Source organism: Cebidichthys violaceus, unplaced genomic scaffold (assembly GCF_023349555.1).
Source record: "Cebidichthys violaceus isolate CVI_PGR_0920_01 unplaced genomic scaffold, fCebVio1.0.p SCAF_49, whole genome shotgun sequence".
In the NCBI taxonomy this organism is placed as follows: domain Eukaryota; kingdom Metazoa; phylum Chordata; class Actinopteri; order Perciformes; family Stichaeidae; genus Cebidichthys; species Cebidichthys violaceus.
In genome coordinates, this window is record NW_027176694.1 from 1,632,731 (window position 1) to 1,647,796 (window position 15,066).

Below are 15,066 nucleotides of genomic sequence, written 5' to 3' on the forward strand. Positions count from 1 at the left end.
GCATGCTTTCACCTTTAGGATTGTCTCTGCTTCTTGAAGTCACCCTGGATTACTCTTTTGGATAAAGCAGGTACGCACATCTCTGATTTTCTCCCTTTTACGCGCATACACAGTGTACCGGACCACCTCGTGTGCTCTGAATGGGAAGTGGGTGGAAGGCGATTGTCGGATCTTGATTTATAAATAGGTTACATGCAGGCGAGGTTGTAGTGTTTGATTAAAACAAAAAAAAATCTTCTTTGACCTCCTGTCGGTGATCATCTCAAGGCACCAGAGTCAGAAGTGTGTAAAATAATATTTACAATTTCCACTTTTCATGTAGGCTGCGCCATATGATATCATTTACAGGAGTTTATAGTGATACTTGCGATGTATGCGAGTCATCATACTTAAATGCCTAAGCTTTAAAAAAGCTGCCGAAAGTCGGTTATTCAAATACGAATTGCAGGAATACGCGGAGAATGGCCGGACTCGGATCCTCCGCCAACATCCCCGAGGTTCAGCAAACTTTCCACCAGCTCACCCCCGTACACACTCATCTCTTCCTTGAGTAATTTTTTGGACAACACACGCAATCACCGCAGCATCGGGCAGACAGATTATTTGTGGCAACAATCAAAGTGCGAGTAGAATTCCTAAAAAAAAAAAAAAAGAAAAAAAAAGAAGAAAAAAAGAAAAGACAGCTCAGTGCAGAAAACCTCCAGGAGATGGGTGAACGGAGTCTTTTATGAAGATTGTTTTATTCACACGGAGACAGAAACACAGGGTGGAGGTGGACGTAAGGGAGGGGTAAAGGGGGGGGGGGTATATCCATATTAGGAAGACGTGTCCTACATAGGCTAATATGCATGGCACTGAGCCGGAGCCGGAGCTGCCACTGAGCAAGGCACAGGTGCCAGCCAGCAAGCCCCGAAACTGCTCGTCTATAAGATGAGGATCTGAAACCGCTGGAAGATCTCTGGCGTGTCGCATTTCTCCTTCTCCTTTCAATCTCTGCGCCAATTCAAGCACTCATCACAACTCATCTGCATGCGGCGCGTGCTTGCGTGATTGTGTGTGTGTGTGTGTGTGTGTGTGTGTGGTGTGTGTGTTTGGGGCGGGCGGAAACATGTGGCGAGGAGTAAAGGAAGGGGGGGGGGGGGTCAGGTCTATCGTGTGTGTGATAGTGTGTGTGATAGTGTGTGTGTGTGTGTGTGTGTGTGTGTGTGTGTGTGTGTGTGTGTGTGTGTGGGAGGGGGGGGGCATGTACCCCCCCCCCAAAAAAAATGATGATGCACCTACAGGATGTGAGCCTGCTGTTATGGTAAAGGGACACAATGGGATTAAGCTGCGGGGGGGGGGGGGGGGCTAATGACGTTGTCTCTTTAACTCCATTATCGGACCTGTACCTATACGTACAGGTGACCGTACACCGTATTGAGTGTGTTCGGGGGCAAAACAAAGTATGCAACCCGATCACAGATAGCGCTATCTGCCCGTGGGCCCCCGAACGTATCTTTTTGTTTTGCGCACGAACAACCGATTGCGCATGTATGGTGATGGGACCGCTGGTGAGCTGGGGACAATCGCTCAGCGTCACCTCCTCTCTTCTCTTCTTTGGACACTTTAGACTAAACACACACGAACACATCAGCTGATCCCGCCGATAGGAAAGCGCTGCAGGCGCAAACGAAACAAAGACACGGGGAAATGTGTGACCTCTGTGGGTGGACTGAGGTGTAAGTGACAAGGACTACACCGCGGGGACTAACTTTTTTCAGCTTCTCCTTTTTTCTTTTTTTTTTGTTCGCCCTCGATCTCTCTCTCACACACACACACACACACACACACACACACACACACACACACACACACACACACACAGGGCTTCTTTCCATTCGTGGTGCGTTCACGTGCTCCCGAAAGCTCCGCCGTTTCCATTATTAATTCGCTAATGCGAGTTTGATCAGAAATGCTCTCATGCTGTTAGATGGGGAGAGGAAGCCACCTGAGCCAACACATTCCACTTCCTTATAGAGGAGTGAACTATGGAAATGGAGTGGGCATCGTTGTCAATATTAATTAGTTTCACCATAAACATAATCATTCAGCCCTATAGATTTATCTATAAACCATTATAAAGTTAATTAACCCATATAAGTTACTTTCTCTAACTGCCGATTAATCAATTAGGCTCTTAAATGTCAGAAAATAAAGAACATAAAGAACAGGACCAAAGAGGTGTCATCGAACGTCTCGTTACGTCTGATAAACAGTCAGTACGACAGAGAAAAGCAGTGAGTCCTCACATTTGATTTAATCAATCGTCCTAGTTTCCTTTTTATTCGATCAAACGGGCAATTAATCAACTCTGTTATCAGCATAGTGTTGCCTTGTATATCAGCCCCCCCCCCCTTGACTTGGACCTCTTATTCAAGACACATAATGTATATGAATGTATATGAATCATAGACATCTGCATGCGTCCGCACCGGAGACCGAATCAACGAGCTAACTTAGCCACTGAATTCACCTCGGAATTCCTACGTTTGCCAGTTTGCCATCGCTGAGTCACGACATTTCCGACAACACCTGAAGGCAACAACGGTGAAACGACAAGAGACGAGAGAGAGAGAGAGACAGAGAGACATAGAGAAACAGTGAGGGAGGGGGAGAGAGAGAGAGAGAGAGCGAGAGAGAGAGCGAGAGAGAGAGAGAGGAACCTGTACTGCTCTCCAACACAAGGAGATAGGAATTCGCCAGAGATAATAATAATTACGCACGATCTTTGCTGAGTTGAACCGCGGGTCGCCGTTGTCAGTCGCTGCCCTGGACAGATCCAGCGTGTCTCCTCTTATCTCCGCCGGATCTTTGGACTCTTGACATATTTGCTTTTTATTTTTTTTAATTTTTTTGGAGAGCTGCACCGGTCCCCCCCCCCCCCCCCCCCCCACCACCACCACCACCACCCCCCTCTCTCTCTCTATTTTTGTGAGTGTTTGAGCTCAGCGGTGTTTTAACTGGTAAGGAAGTGACTGTATATGATTATCATTGTTTGTTATGTTGAGGGTGCTGTTCGTCGCCGCGCTGCTGCTGCTGCTAGCGCAACCTTTGGCTGTTATTAATACGGAGTCTTTGCTTTTTACCCCCCCCCCCCCCCCCCCCCCTTTAAGAGTGCAGAGAGGACTGATTAAGAAACCGGCAGGAAAAAGTACATGTGCTACCACGGAGATAAGGGTCATTGTGAGGAATGTCCGACTGATAACAAAGTTGGAACCTTGCTAAACACACAAAAAAAGAAAAGGGAGTCACAGTAATCATAGGATACACTTAGTCAGGGTGCTACACAAATAACATGGGACATTAAGTTATGAAAGGGATATTATTGGGATTGTTATAGGCGATGTGACAATGTCATAAAGTAGCATAAGAGCGTTATAAACTCACTACCCAGCAGCAGAGCCCATAAGTGACGGTAACAGCTATAGGTGACAACAGGAGCACAAATCCATCAAGGTCACAATGAAAGCTATGAAATATTAAATGCGCCTGTTATAGCATAACATTACATGATTGTCACAGTGAGCCTTCCTTAGGGCGGCGGGCTGGAGTATCAGAGGAGATAGTTATGCAAAAGAATAGTTTGCAGTAGAGAGAGAGACAGAGGAGGGTGTGTATGTGTGTGTGTGTGTGTGTGTGGGGGGGGGGGTCAACTTTAAAGGGATTTTGTTAGTACTTGGTGATATGAGTATTGTATTCTCTCTTCAGTATCACAGGATTCATCTTTGAGCACAGGATCATCAAACTGTGAGCTTTCTGTACTCCACAGCCCCCCCCCCCCTCCTCCTTTGATATTGTCTTTCTGTGGTGTACTGTGTTTTTCCTCTCAGTTGTGTAAAGATACAGTATTTTCTTCTGTGTAAGGTCACATACAGAAAGAGAAAGAGCGATAGAGAGGCAGGCAGGGAGGGGAGGAGGGGAGGGAGGGGAGGGGGAGAAAGAGACAGAGCGTTGTTTTGCAGACAGGATAACATTGTCTCCCCCCTATGTCAGATTTCAGACGTTATGTTAAACATTTCTCCACAGCCTGCAGCCCTCGCTCTGTGGCGATGCGAGCGAACACGGCACGGCAACAAACAACGACAAGATCGCACTTCCTCAAATGGCTGTTTGGTGACACACTGTCCTTAAAAGAGTGCCACCTGTTTTCCAACCCGCTGAATAGCACCGGGACGCCTGAAGGTAAACACGTCGAGTCCGTGACGCTTTTGGGGGGAAAATGTAAAGAAATGTGTTTGTTTTTTCCCTGAACACTTAATTGATTTAAGTCACACTTGTTGTTTTTTGTTTGTTCAAAGGAGAGCCGTACCGTGGGAGTGTTTCTCTCTCTTAAGACGGTTTGGTCACACTAGTGTCCAAACGCTGTCGTGTTCCGAGGTCACTTGTTGAGCATTGTTAAGCGAGGCAAAAGGGGAACATGACCCATGTGTCATTGTGACACGTCGTGGAAGCATCGGTTTGACTAATCAAACGTGACCCCGCGTTGAATCAAGCTTGTTCCTCAGTTGGGATTTTGTTTTTAGCCTCATATTCACAAACGGATCCCTCGAGAGCTCACGCATGACTCGAGTGAAGCCTTTTTTGTTTTTCCCTCTCCGTATTTGCTTGCCCTCCACCCTTGTGTCTCCCTTTCGCACGTTGAATAAGCGCCGCATACATTCGGCTTTTGTCAATAGGACTGTTTGTCTTTGTAAGCAGCTCGTGCGCTTCACTTTTCCATCCCCGTGCTGATCGCGATCAAACTTTCAACTCTACCGTGACTGTTTATCTCCTCCAAAGACCGGACTTCTGCTTTGCAACGTTCACCACAACCTCCCACCCCCCCCCACCCCCCTCCCACCCTGTATCTGTAGGAGTAAAATTAGCAATTTAATTTTTAGAATCTTCTCCCTTCAGAATGTAGAAGTGTTTTATTGGTGTGGTGAGAAACAATGAGGACAAGGCAGGGCTTTGTGGTGGCAGAAATGCATTTTTAACCCGTGTGAATGAATGGCGCCTCACATTCCACAGCAGCAGGCCCTTCACTGAATGGCAGCACTAACTCGGCTGTTTTCATTACTCATTACTGCCTTTTGCCTTTTCACCGTGGACGGAGTCATTTACCTTCACCAACTGAGAGGGGGGTTCAACCTCACTGCTACAAAGACTGTCATAGGAGATTTCTTTTGGGGGGGGGGGAGTAATATCAGTGAGCTGGATATGGATATTTCCCCTCATTGATAAGTTACTGGTTCTGCTGAATGTTAGCTTACTCAACAGTTAATATTGAAGCTGCTACTAAAACAATCTGTAGTTTCAATTTTCTGGCCCGGAACTTTGCTGGGGTTTTTTGCACCGTCAATTTGTTTTTTCCAGCAAAAACCTCTAAAGAAAAAAAAAAAAAAACCTGCTACCTGCTCAAAAAAAATACCAAGTGAAGATAGCGGGTTATTTAACAGTCAGTTAAAGAAGCAGATATTTCCCTCAGCACTTGGTGTAGACCACAACAGAGCTGTAAGGAGAGTGAATTTTGGACAGGCATTCATCAGGTGGCCAGAGACAAAACCCCCAATGAAGTCTAATGTTGCTCAGCAGTTACTGGATATGAGCCGTATCATATCAACTCAATTAATGGATGTTTCTGCTGCCCCTGAGTGGCCAACAGATCACTCGACGCAGGTTTAAGAATAGCACTCTGGGTTTTTGATCTATGTTGGTGAAATCATCTTGTAACTTGCCTTAATGCCAGGTTTGCATTTACTCTGTCCTGGGAGATGGCAGTGGCTCATGTGTGTCAATCTCCTGACACGTGTTAGCGTGGACCGAGGTCTCTGTGGGTGGGTTTCCAGCACCTTGTGGAATTTACGTCTGGAGGAGATCCAGAGGGAGCTGGTCGGTTTGTGCACACTTATATACTTATGTCGTAGATTGAATCCATTCAGTCCTTTTTTTTTAGAGTGCAACGACGCTGCTTCGGCTCTACTTCTTCACTGCTCATGCTAACGTTGCGTGGCTTTGAGACAGACACCCAGTTAAAGTCAGTTAGGCTGAAGTCTTCTGCGTCCTGCTCTTTCTTTTTGTTCTCTCAACTCTCCCTTTGTTATTAGATTGTATCAGTCGCCTTATCTTCCTTCACGGCCTTAAATAACTTTCTTGTGGCATATTGAGGTTGGAATATGGAGAGAGGCAGCAAACAACTGTTTTTTTAGCAGCTGATTATGTTTTTTTATGTTTTGGGCAGGGAGGGCGGGGTTGTGGGGGGGGTATGAAACAAAAAACGACAATACTACGAGGACTGGTGTCTGTTGTGTGGTGACAGCATTGATTCCCCGCTGCATGGTGGGGGTTTCCACTCTGAAAGGGCAATCTCTCTGTGTCAGCCTAGAAGCACCGAGCTCCTAGATTAAATTATAAATGAGCCCTCCATGGGAAACCTTTTGCTTACTGCTTTGTATAATCAGTACGAATTTACATTCCCTGTGGCCGTCACCCTGCACATTTCCATTGTTTGTCTATATGTCCATTCGTAATTACTCAAACATGAAACTTTGCTTACAGGCGGGGCAGTTAATCACTATATTTATTTTTTCGGTCTCACCTGCACCCCTCCCCACCCAAAAGGATCAACAGAGTCTCTGCCGAGCCGAGCCGAGCCGAGCCGTCCAGGTAGTGGACTGTGAGGGCCCAATGGCTGCCTAAATTAGACCCAAAGAAACTGATGTAGTAATCAGAGGATTAAGATAGGAGAGGGGGTTAGTTGGTGGGGGTTGGTGGGTGGGTGGGTGGGGGGGTGGGGGGGGGGGATTAAGGCACGGGACCTTTTTAGCCTTCATCCATGGTGGTGCGGGGAGGGTGGAGAGGAGTGAGCGGTGTCACGTAGGGTTTCCAACTGTTGAGCATAGCGATGATTTTACTGAAAATACAAAGTAGACTCAATGCTTCTTTTTTTTTTTTTTTTTTTTTAGAAATCCTTGATGGAAATGAAATCAACTGTTTCAGGGTTACTAATAAAATGATGACATTGTTTATTATACAGGCGATGTCATTAAAGTGACACCAGTTGAATGTAGGCGTGGGAAACAACCCACGCTAATTAGGTGCAGCCATTTTGTTCAATGTGCATTCCAAAAGGCTTATTATTATAAATATTATTACCACATTCGCACACACGCGCAGTTGTTAAACATCGACAGCTTAAAGCAGAACAAACACCGATTATTTTTTTTTTTAAATCAGCATAAATAAAGTTCACACTGAATGCTAAAAGAAAGAACAAAGCGAGCTGCTTTTTAATTACAATGATTGACATGAAAGAGTTCGTAGGAAACAGTTGAAGTCCTTCAGTGCTGAGATCGCTCCCAGTGACGAGCACCATGTCTGAAGACGTTCGCCATGAAAGAAGATGGTTACGGTCGCTGTAAATGTGTTCGACAGCTTTTAACTGAAGTCCAAAATGTTAGTGTGAAGTCACTCTAAGTGATTAGGTCATGTGAAATCAGTGCAAGTGTGTTTTACATGGTCAAACTAGCTCTGCCACCATTACTAGTCGTTGTACTAATAATAATTCCATCAGATGTGCACAGGCTGGAACCGCCGTTTTAAATCAGAGGTGCGCCACACCGAGGGGCTGATAATCGGCCAATCAGAGCTGGATATCGACTCCATCTATCAGTTTAACTGGGTTTGCATAACTGAGGACGCTCGCAGCAGCTTGAGGGCCCGTCTGTCGGTGCATATAGATTCCATCACTTTGAATTGATGCTTCTTCTTTTTTAAACAAAAAGTAGAATCTCACTTCAGCTTCAAATGGAAGCCCCTTCACTACATTACAAGCGGCATAATCCATCACTGGCACTCATGTTGATTTTCCATCTTACACATTATTGATGATCCAATGAAATAACAATCAGGAGCGCGCGGCGCTGAGCTGAATGCGCTGGATTCATTAGCAGTGCTTATCAGGTTTTGAGCTGACACGCTGATCATAGTTAATAGATTTCTGCCTGCGCCTATGAACCGACGCTTGGCATTGTCACTGTGATTGCTGCGGGATTAAAGAGGAGAAATAAGCTTAGCTGGGAGAAATAGCCCAGAGAACCACGTGGCTGTGATCAGGGATTGAGAGGGAGGGAGAGAGAGAGAGAGAGAGCGAGAGGGAGGAGAGAGAGGGAGGGAGAGAGAGAGAGAGAGAGAGAGAGAGAGAGAGGGAGGGAGAGAGAGAGAGAGAGAGAGAGAGAGAGAGAGAGAGAGAGAGGGAGGGGAGGAGAGAAAGGGAGAGAGAGAGAGGGAGAGAAGGGGAGAGAGAGAGAGAGAGAAGGGAGAGAGGGAGAGAGAGAGAAGGGAGAGCTGCAGGGGAAGGAACAGCCCTCTTTGTCCAGCCCAGATGTCACCATAGTAGACTGCCATTATTGATCCACTGCTTTACACACACACACACACACACACACACACACACACGCACACGCACACGCACAGCCGCACACACAATGCACTCGTACCTTAATTAGCAGGCATTCAAATTGGAATTTAAGAAACGACGCAGTCAATGCGGCTACAGATACACCTTGTAATAGATTACTTTAAGCTCAGTTGTGATATATTTTACACAATGCATGGCGTCTAGTAGTTCCCCGTTCATTTGTGAAATCAGCTTTTCTTTCCTCTGCGATTCTTTTCGTCCCGTCTATCTAATCTATTTATCCCTGTGTAAGACTAAGGCCTTCCTAATGGCCTTCTTCACATGTGATGGGCCACTCAATCACACACACACACACACACACACACACACACACAAAAACAACTATATGTATGTTTTGCAGGGGTGACGGCCCGGCTCGGGAGGGAGGGGACATGCACCCAAACTTAATCCAAACTCCACAGCAGCCAGAGGGCATTAAGGATGGGTGGGGGTTGGGTGAACTGTTTCCCAAGCACAGAGGCTCCTTTTTTTTCTTTTCTTTTTTTTAGCATTCACCATTCCGTTCCGGTTATTATACGCACACTCGAAACGGGAATCTACAAACAATGAAATAGGTCTTAAATGATACACATTTATTATTATTTTCCTATGAAAACAAAAGATGCGCAGGAAGTCACGCTTTGTCTGCGGCTGCTTTAGAGTGAAGTGAGGGAGGAGGAGGTGGCGATGGTCAGTATGGACAAAGTAAGGAGTGTCACTTCTGCGCGCTCAAACTCCGTGAACAGAATAATGCCAGATTTGAAGAAGAAGAACTTCAGTTGGAAACTAAACGAAGAAAAAACAGGCGTTTAGTGGTTGCATCTTTAAGGATATTTGCAACCTCAAGCTTTAGTTTCACGAGCTACTCCACCCCATTACACACACACACACACACACACACACACACACACACACACACACACACACACACACACAGACAGACAGACAGACAGACAGACACGCACGCACGCACAGTGTTGTCTAATCTCCGTCTAGGCTCTGCCGTTGTTACTCCATGAAACAACTTTAAATACAACAAACTTAAATCTGTTTATCCATCTCATTTGCCCCACTTTCTCTACATTGTTAGCGTCATCTATTAGTCTGTTAGTCTTTTTTTGTTGTTGTTGGAGTCAGATAGAATGGAAGAGAGTGGATGTAGTTAGTGCAGATTGAAGGCCAGTGATGTTGCATGTCTGACCAACTTAGGGAAACAAGCTGGAAAAGTCTCCAGGCTACTGCAGCTAATCATTCGGCCCACAGAGGAACTGATCGTTAGGCGCTGATGTCAGCCTAACCTTGATGCGGTGCGCTTTAGCGTGTGTGTGTGTGTGTGTGTGTGTGTGTGTGTGTGTGTGTGTGTGTGTGGGAGAGCGCGGTACACAGGGATGGAAGTTTGGACTTAATCCTGTCAAAAATGCTTTTCCGATCATTATGAAGGAGAAAGACGGGACTTTTAGCAATTACGGCATTTCAACGTAAAAATACTAAATTTGTTTGCCCCAAAGAACAAAAAATAAAAAGTGATGACTGATTTCTAAATGAGCAGGCCAAAGCTGTCACTGACGCGCCTGCATGCAGACCCACTCATATGGAAATACATTTTGACTTCTCGCTTTCTGCCAGAAACAGTTTGCTGTCTCAAAATGAGTCAAGAGAATAAATGATGGCAGCAAGTGGCTTTGTTTGTGCAACGTAAACGCTTCATTATCAGCCAAATCCTAATTCTATATGTGACAGAAATACGTTGGCAGTCTCACTCCCGTTGTTTTTATACCTAATGTATGCTACTTTGTGGTGAAGGGATCGAACAGGCGTTAGGAAACAGGGAATAGGAAGTAGTAGTTGAGCTCTGGCGGGGTCAAGGAGGCTTAAGGGTCACCGAGGACAGAGGTGAGGAGGAGGAGGCGGGTCGCACAGGGGCTAATGAGCTCAAATCCACATATGGATCAGAGATACAGTTCAGCTCCAGATGAATGTAAGCTGGATGCAAGCACGGGTTTCAGGCCATCTGCATCTATTATCTATTCTGAGAGGCTTCTATTCAGCAAAGGAAAATAAGTGCAAGGCTACTCGTCTTCATTTTTCAGTCCTCTTTCATATTCATGCAATTAGCTTCTTTTTTTTACAAAGAACGCCTGTTACCGACAAAAATAGCACAAGCACTCTCCTCTCAATCACTTACTTGCTAAGTGTTGTTATGACTGTGAGTAATATAAATTACATTATACTCTTTCAAGCGAGACGGTCGTTGCAGCCCGAGCTTTGTTAATGTTGGCAAATCAGATTGTGTAGATTATTTGGGCTTTTCTTTAGCGGATGGATTTCTGCTCGACGAGATGGACGCACGACATGATATTATAAATGAAGTGTGCCAAAAACACAAAACCTTTTGTTCCACAAAGTTGTGGGTTTTTTGTGTCCGATTGCTGGCTGCCTGGGGGACGTTACACACCTGTAAAACAAATGTGGGATTGTTGAGACACTGGATTGTGTCTCATAATGGCAAAAATGAGCTTGGATGAATTATTCATTTTTCATTGTTTAACCCATCCATCCATTGTATGCTGCTTATCCGGGTCCAGGTGCATTAATATTATGAAGGAGTTACTGTTGTTTACTGTTGTAAAGATAACATGTGATATGATAATAAACGATTACGGGCCACATCGTTCCTTCTGGTGTTCTATCGTAGTTGGCCGGTAGGGTCGTGAAACGGGTGTTAAATCTGATTTGATGCTGTGTTTAAAATGCCTGTAAAAGCCTTGAATTTAATTTGGTGAACCCATAAACATAAACCCTGATTGTGGGTAATATGGGTGTACCCAATATCTGTATTTACTTTGTATACGTCAGTCCAAACCTGGAGCGATTGCTTGTTGTAACCGTCGTATTTACCCCGTTATCACTTCTCTTTAGCTCGTCTGGATCCGTGCTCCGTGCACATTGTGCTTTCCGGGCTGCTGTTCGCTACCTACCTCAGTTCCCAGCTGCCTCTCTGTCTGTCTATTGCTCGGGGCCTTGCAGTCAACTACACAGGGAAGAAGAGACCAAAGACAGGGAGCATTTTAGTACCCCCTCCCCACCACCACCACCACCACCACAACAACACACACACAGCCCCACCGCCTCACATCCAGCAGCAGCAGCAGCAGCAGCAGCAGCAGCACCACCTCTTTCCATTGGCTCTTGATGTTTTGTAAAGAATCCCCCAGCACACTCACACCCTCCCTTCAGCTATCCCCCTGGCCTCAGCGCCCTGTTCCCACATTGTATCCAGATGTGAGGAGGATAGTTGAGGGGAGGAAGGTAGGGGCCCCTGGTGGTGCCCCCCCCCAGCCCCCAAAAACACACCACCCCGGCTAAACACAACTCAAACACATTCGCACACTTAAAGCTTGTTTTATATCATGTTTTTTTTTTTTTTTGAGTTGCGTTCACACACAAACCTCTACATAGTCTACACAGCATGGTGACCCACCGCATCGTCCCGTGTCTGTGTTTCAGAGATGGAAATCTGTCGCTCTCGAGGCCAACTGGCTGCGGCCGTCTAATCCCTGGCCGTAGAACTCTATTTAAAGAGCATAGCCGCTAATCCCATCAGATTAGAGTCAACCGACTCCCCAAAATCACCCAATTAATAGTCTTAACAATGGTCACAAAAGCCCCGTCTTCCCTAAAAAAAGAAAAAAAAAAAAACCCCCGATAAAAATCGGACCAATCTATTGAGTCTTGATCTGATACTGAGATGACGTCTCATGTAGTGAAAGAGCTGACAATGGGAACAACAAATCTGCACGCCAGTGAACGTTTGCACTAAACCATATTGAGACCATCTTAATCTGAGATGTTTATTACCACCCAGCTGCAGATGCTCCGAGCGCCTCACTCTGATGCGGTTATTTAAGGTTGCGGCTGGCTGGCTGGCTGGCTGGCTGGCTGCTGCACATATTCCGATATGACTTCTTTTTCAACGCACACTGATTTTCAAAACTAGGTTTGAGCCTGGAGTCCCACAAGCAGTTGGTATGCTTAGGTTTAAATACCTGGACAGCCGGCTCCACAGGCATCATTGTCCCAGATAGATCTGAGGTACAGGTTTGTGTGCTGTACTTCTATGTATTAGGAATTTTTTTTGAAGGCTGCTGCTGCCAACTCTTAAACTGAAGCGGCAGAGAATTTTATGCCAAAATTTCTGTATTTCTAAAAACATTTTTTTTTATTATATATATATATATATATATTTAAACCTTTCGAGGAATTCCAAATAATCAGTGAGCAAATCCCCTGAAACAGCATTTTCATACCACTCTACCATATTTAGACTACTGCTAATAGAGATAGTAATACAACAACTCCAAAGATCTCATTAGAATCAGTTCAACAAGTGCGGTATTGATGAATTCTACGATAATTGTGCAATCGATCACGCTGCATTACGCCAACAATATCAGATGCATTGCAGTCGGTCTGATCTGCAACAAAAGGGAAATTGTCGTCTTGTTGTGACGATCAATATCTCGCGTATACTCCACGACACAAGCCGAGCTCAAGATAGCAGTATCTACAGTGAGGCTCCCTCTGATCCTTTTTACATCATCATCTCTACATCCCAAACCACATTCGTTGTAATCGATTACTGTCACCATCCCTCTGTTCTTTCTCTGTCAGCTAGACCCGCGGCGCTATTTGATTTGCTTATCTTAGATTCATACAAATACATGCAAGTTAACTCGACGACTCTCCCTCTCTGTCTCTCTCTGTGTGTGTGTGTGTGTGTGTCTGTGTGTGTGTGTGCGCTTAGGAGTGAGTCGTCTCCATTTTTAGTAACCCATCCTGCGGTCCTTTGAGTCGGGGGCCCGGCGCAGCGTGTTGTGTAAAGCTGGTCCACTGGTGCGATGTGGAGAGACTGACGGCGTGCGTAATCCTCTGTCGCTTACTTCTCGGGCCTGTCGGTTTTTACAGCGGCAGGCCGATCGGCTGCTCGGCCGACTTAATGGCCGTTTTTTTTTTTTTTTGCTGCCCGGCTGATGGGGGTAGCTCCCGTTGGAGAGCGTCTGATCTCTCTCTCCGAGTGGGGAAAAGCTGCGCAAACACGACCGCTTGATGCAACATTTGCTTTCTCCCCGTATTGCCTTCAGCTGCTCCGCTGAATTAATAGTTTGACATTAACTGGAGTGCTGCAGAGTGGAGCTGATGTTCTGTGACGCTTTGCACAATTCCGATAAGGAAAGATCTAAATGTCGAAATGCAAAACGCCTCCTGTACATGGCCTTGCTAGTATTACTGCTAATACTATACGATCGCTACTACTACTTTTAATGAAAGCCTAATACCCCGTATCTCCTACGTGGGCCTGGTTTATTACTACAAACATAAAGCACAACACTATAGCCGGTGCTCAGGGTGGATTTCTGAAAGAGTGAAGACGTTGTTGTGGCATAAATACAATCTGCGTTCAAAATTCCGGCACATATCTCCGGCCAGCTGATATCTCTGCTGCTGCCAACCAGCATGGTACGCGTCAGTTACTCCTCAATATCAGGGTCAGCCCCGGAATGACCATTAGCAATTGATTATCGGTGTCTGATGGCAACTAACACAGAGCAACTACTGCGGCGTCTCCCGTAAGTGCCGCACATTTACACGTGAAAGAGATTTCCAAGCCCACGGAGGTCAGTTTCCTTCATTTAAAGCAACAACTTTGACGGCAATTTGTTACCATTAATATCCCAGATGACGTTATGTATTCCATTAGCAGACACTCATGCCAGTGTGGGAGCTGCATGCTTCCAGATGTCGATCTGGTAAAATCCACTACTGTCGAAAAACACGGTCACCGGTGCACATTGGGTTGTGCTGGTGAGTTTATTGCAAACAGGCGGCTTGAGGAATGCTGCTTGTGTACCGACGAGGCGCTGTGATCTGGTTTTCTTAAGCCCACCCACATCAGAAGGGAAAGTGAACCAGATTCAGACTCAGGGTTTTTTTTTTTTGGCTACATTAACAATACAGATGTCACACGATTCCAATTTTCCTATTTTGAACTTAAAAGTATATCATTCACGTAGGTGTGTTTGTTGTTTGACATTCCGCACCGCAGCCGATGTCATTTCTAGTAACTGCTTTCGTGAAGCTGTCATTTTCAGTTAAACCTCTGGGAACAGCTGTTTTCAGCCATTAAAGACATTAGGGTGATTTGTTTTTTTTCTTTACTGCTACTCTGGCCCACAGATTGAGACGGACAACTCTGTAGTGGGAGATTTTCTCTGATTTTGAATGTTTTTAAACCGAAACATCTGTAAAAACAGAGGAAAAAAGTAAGTCAAATTTTCTTGAGGACTCACCGTTTCCCACACGCAGCCACCCACCTTTACACAAACACACCTACACACAAACCTGATGAACACACACACACACACACACACACACACACACACACATGCGCGCGCTGCGCATACTGCTTCGCGGCACGGTGTGGGTTGATTTGGGGGGGTTAGAGTGTAACTAAACTAGCAGATTGTCTCAGTAGGACTATTGGATGAGCGTTGAGAGAGTGGATCCTGGCCAATTTCCTGTGCTGTGGTTAC

General features: G+C 45.6%; 1 protein-coding gene across 2 annotated transcripts in view; it reads left to right on the forward strand.

The window, feature by feature from the left end:
- The first annotated feature begins 32 nt into the window (after window positions 1-32).
- The window catches only part of LOC137887217 (zinc finger protein 516-like), a 43,718-nt gene continuing 28,684 nt past the window's right edge, over window positions 33-15,066 (forward strand). For both annotated transcript variants that reach the window (XM_068730048.1, XM_068730049.1), the window contains exon 1: window positions 33-70. The gene's annotated coding sequence lies outside the window, so the exon portion shown is untranslated. The remainder of the gene's footprint in view (window positions 71-15,066) is intronic.